General features: G+C 45.7%; 1 pseudogene; it reads left to right on the top strand.

Annotated features, from left to right (window-relative positions):
* Positions 1–1789: 1789 nt before the first annotated feature.
* On the top strand, positions 1790–2613 carry LOC123856536 (carbohydrate sulfotransferase 6-like; annotated as a pseudogene).
* Positions 2614–3749: the final 1136 nt, after the last annotated feature.

Genomic DNA, 3749 nt, shown 5'->3' on the forward strand with positions numbered 1-3749 from the left:
TCAAGTATTTTTCCAGATGGCACAATTAATCAATGTGTCTACATTTGTCTTATTCCCACAATTTTAGGACTGATTAGTCAAGATTTGATGGCATGAAAGCCAAAGCTGTCACTCAAGTGGATGTTTTAGAAGTCTGTTGTGCCTCGGAATAAGAGTTTTGACCCTGAAATCCTGGGTCTGGGGGCACCCGGGATAGGACATAAAATTCTCTTAAGCCACACATGTCCAATTTCTCTGGTGTAAATTAAATCTTAAAAGAAATCTGGCAGCTGTATTTCCAACCTTCAAAAAAACTTCTTAGAAGAAATTTAGGACATAGGGCTTTTACTGGTTGTGACAAGTAACTCATTTACTACTGTAACCAAAATGGCAAGTGAGGATAATATACAATACTTAAAAATAAATAGACCAGCCTTATAGAAAAGCTACTTATACTTAGTAATTTGGCCAGAAAAAAACTAAAGAGATTGAGAAGATTAGTGTGCTTGTTTGTTTTAATGCTTTTGTGTTTTGTCCCTGCAGACCACTGAGATGCTGAGTCTGTCTGGTCAGTTTGCTGATCTGGAAGGCATTTTCTCTAGACTCTGTGGCAGTGTTGTTGTTGTTGTTGTTGTTTTCTGCAGCTTTTTATCTTTTCTAAAGTTTGTACTGACACTGTATAAATTTATCCAAATGTTGTCACCATGAGAATACTGGGTTTTATACACAGAGGTATAACAGGCTTCCAAAAGAAGAGGAAGTAGGGGAATATAGCCATGACTTAAGATTTATAAAACCCAATGCTGAGTAGCTCCCAGCAGATGTGCAAGATGACCTTCAGGAGTCAGATTGTTTCATGGGCATGCAAAGACTGACTAACATATTTAACACAGACTTAAAGAAAACAATGTGTAACTTAAAAAGATTATTGGTCAGCTCTGGAAAAGATAAAAGGGGAGGCCTGGTGACAAATATTGGCATGGTCCATGCCACATACAATCGAGGTCTAGGAAAGAAGCCACCACCTTAGTTTTTAATTATGATGACCCCACCATCCTCACTGTGAGGTTGCACAAATAGGATCATACTTGGTATAGGTTAGACATTGTTCTACTAAATATTTCATATGCTGCATTATTTAATATGAAGTTAGTTACTATCACCATCCCCATTTTACTAATGAGCACATTACAGTTTAGAGAAGTTTAATTTGTCTAAGGCATCCCAGCTAGTAATTGCTCAGGCTGAGATTTGACAGGTGAATCCAAGAGCCTCTGCACTATACTATACTATCTAAATTTTGCCCAATGCCACTTAACTTCAATCCAGTCTTCTTGTTCTCATTCTATACTCATCAAATGACTTTGTATCTAATTTTTGGCTTGGAATGTCTTTATTTTAGACATAATATTCCAGCTTTTGTTATGGTTATGTATGGAGGGTAAATTGATGGAATTGACATTCCGGTTTCACATAGCAATCACATGAGCTTGGTTACTGAGAGGCCCTAAGGACAGATGGGTTTGTTCTCAGTAGATGACAAAACTAGGTTTTTAGGGCTGCATGTTTACTAAATGATGATCAAATTAATTGGGTCAAGCAGGTTTCCAACAGAGGAAAACCAGGTATAAGAGACAAACCAAGAAATGAATTAGTTAATGGTTCAGATTTTAGTCAGAAAGGAAGAATAAAGGGAAATATAGAGGTCTAACTAGAAGAAAAAGGAAGAAAAGCTGATGGAGAGGCTGAAGGCTACCCAAGATAGGTCTTCTAAATGACACACTTTGAATTTTTTTGTTCAAGCTGTAACATGGCCGTGCGTGACCTGGTGCGCTCCATCTTCCTGTGCAACATGCGCCCGTTCCACGCCCACCTGCCGTGGCGCCGCAACCTGTCAGACCTGTCCCAGCGCTGCGCCCACAGCCCGCCTGCAGCGCCTCCCCCGCGGCGCCGTCAGCAGCAAGGCCCCGTATCAGCCGCCATTGGAACGGCGGCCCTTCGGCCTGGCCCAGGAGGCCTGCCGCTCCTACAGACACGTGGTGCTCAACAAAGTGCACTTCTTCAACCTGCAGGGGCTCTCTCGCTGCTCAGCCATCCCAAGCCTAACCGACGAACCCTGTACCTGGTGCTCAAGGCCTGGGCCGTGCTGCGCTTCGCACGCCGCTGGCACGGGACGACAGCATCCTGTTGGGCACCAGTGGCACGCGCGTGGAGGCTGACCCCTGCCTCCGCGTGGTGCGTGAGGTGTGCGCAGCCAAGTGAGCATTGCTAAGGCCCGAGCTCAAGGTGCTGCCCTTCCTGAGCTTCACGCTGCAGCTGGAGGCCTGGATCCACAACATCACCTACGGCTATGGGCGTGGCATGCAGCTCGAGGCCAAGACTGCGTCCAGGCACTCGCTCAACATCTCCCAGGTCTGGCCCCACGCGCTGCTCTTCGCCAAGGTCCACCGCGTGCCGAAGCTGTGTCCTGGCGCGTAGCAGCTTCTGGGGTACCAGCCTATGTCCTCTGAAGGGAAGCAGGGCGACCTTGGCCTGGATCTGGTGCTGCCGCTGGGGCTGAGCTGCTTCAGCTGGCCCCCGCCCACAGCTGCCCGCCCCCAGGTCTTAGCAGAGGCCCCCCAGTTTTGGTGGTAGGGAGGACGTTGGGGCACCCAGGGTTCAGGCTGCTATTGGAGGGGCCCCAGAGTTTGGGTGTCCTCCCCTGTAGTAGGAACAGACTGAGTCCCCAAAATCCGTGTTTCTTTCTCTTTGCTTCTAGATTTCTCCCTTGAGTACTGTTTAGGAGTTGGGTTCCCATCAGGCACAGTCTTCATGGAAAGCAAAACCATGTCCCCCTTTCCTCTGGGCACAGAGAGTAAATTCAGACAACTTGGCTCCTACTCAAAGGCTTTCTTCCCAAGTTTCTCCTCTCTTGGGATGCAGCATCCAGCAGCTAAGAAGGAGGACCCAACACCATTTGGGAGCAGAGGGGCACTGTCATGAGATGGCTCTGAAGTCTGTACATCCCCTCCCCCAACCCCTGCACACACACTGGACTCCATTCCACCCATGCCTGGGCACCACACTCCATCAGAGCCATTGCATTTATATTCACCTATATCTTGCAGCAGGAAATCAGACAAGATGCCTCTCATCTTGTGGTCTCCCCTTAGCCTCTATCTGCCCTATCTTCCAGGAGCCCACGTACCCCCATTACCTGCCCAGGTAGGTGAACCTTTGATTTGTCCTGACAGGAAAGATCCTACCTACAAAACTAAACATAATAATTAATCTGTGTGGGGAAGAAAAAAAAAAACAACCTAAAGGAGTAACATAAAGTAGAATATTGGTTGGTTCTCATTGCAATCCTAGTAATTGGCTTTATCCCTAAAATATAACTATGTTAGTATAAAACATGAGATTGGTAGCTAGTGTAAGCCTTAAAGATAACCTTGCAGACTCACAGTGGAACAAAATTAATTGTGAAGCACCATTTTAATTACTGGGATGTTTGATGGAAGAGACAAGAAAAGGACTGAGGAAAGAGAAGAGTCTTCAGCCAAGAAAGACACTCCGTTTTTCTGACTTAAGCCATGAATGTCTATGTAGAACAGCGAGTCATTGCAGGCTTTACACAGTATATTCACAGGAATTCTCAAGCATTTATTTTCCAGTTCCTACATTTTATGATTTGGTAGATTCACAGTTAGAAACAAAAGGAAGAGTAGTGTGAACAATAAAAATAAACTCGGGGCTGCTGAGTGGCTCAGTCAGTTAAGCTCCAACTCTTG

The sequence above is a fragment of the Mirounga angustirostris genome, unplaced genomic scaffold (genome assembly GCF_029215605.1).
Source record: "Mirounga angustirostris isolate CCGP_5_RB_7025 unplaced genomic scaffold, mMirAng1.0.hap1 SCAF_13, whole genome shotgun sequence".
In the NCBI taxonomy this organism is placed as follows: Eukaryota; Metazoa; Chordata; class Mammalia; order Carnivora; family Phocidae; genus Mirounga; species Mirounga angustirostris.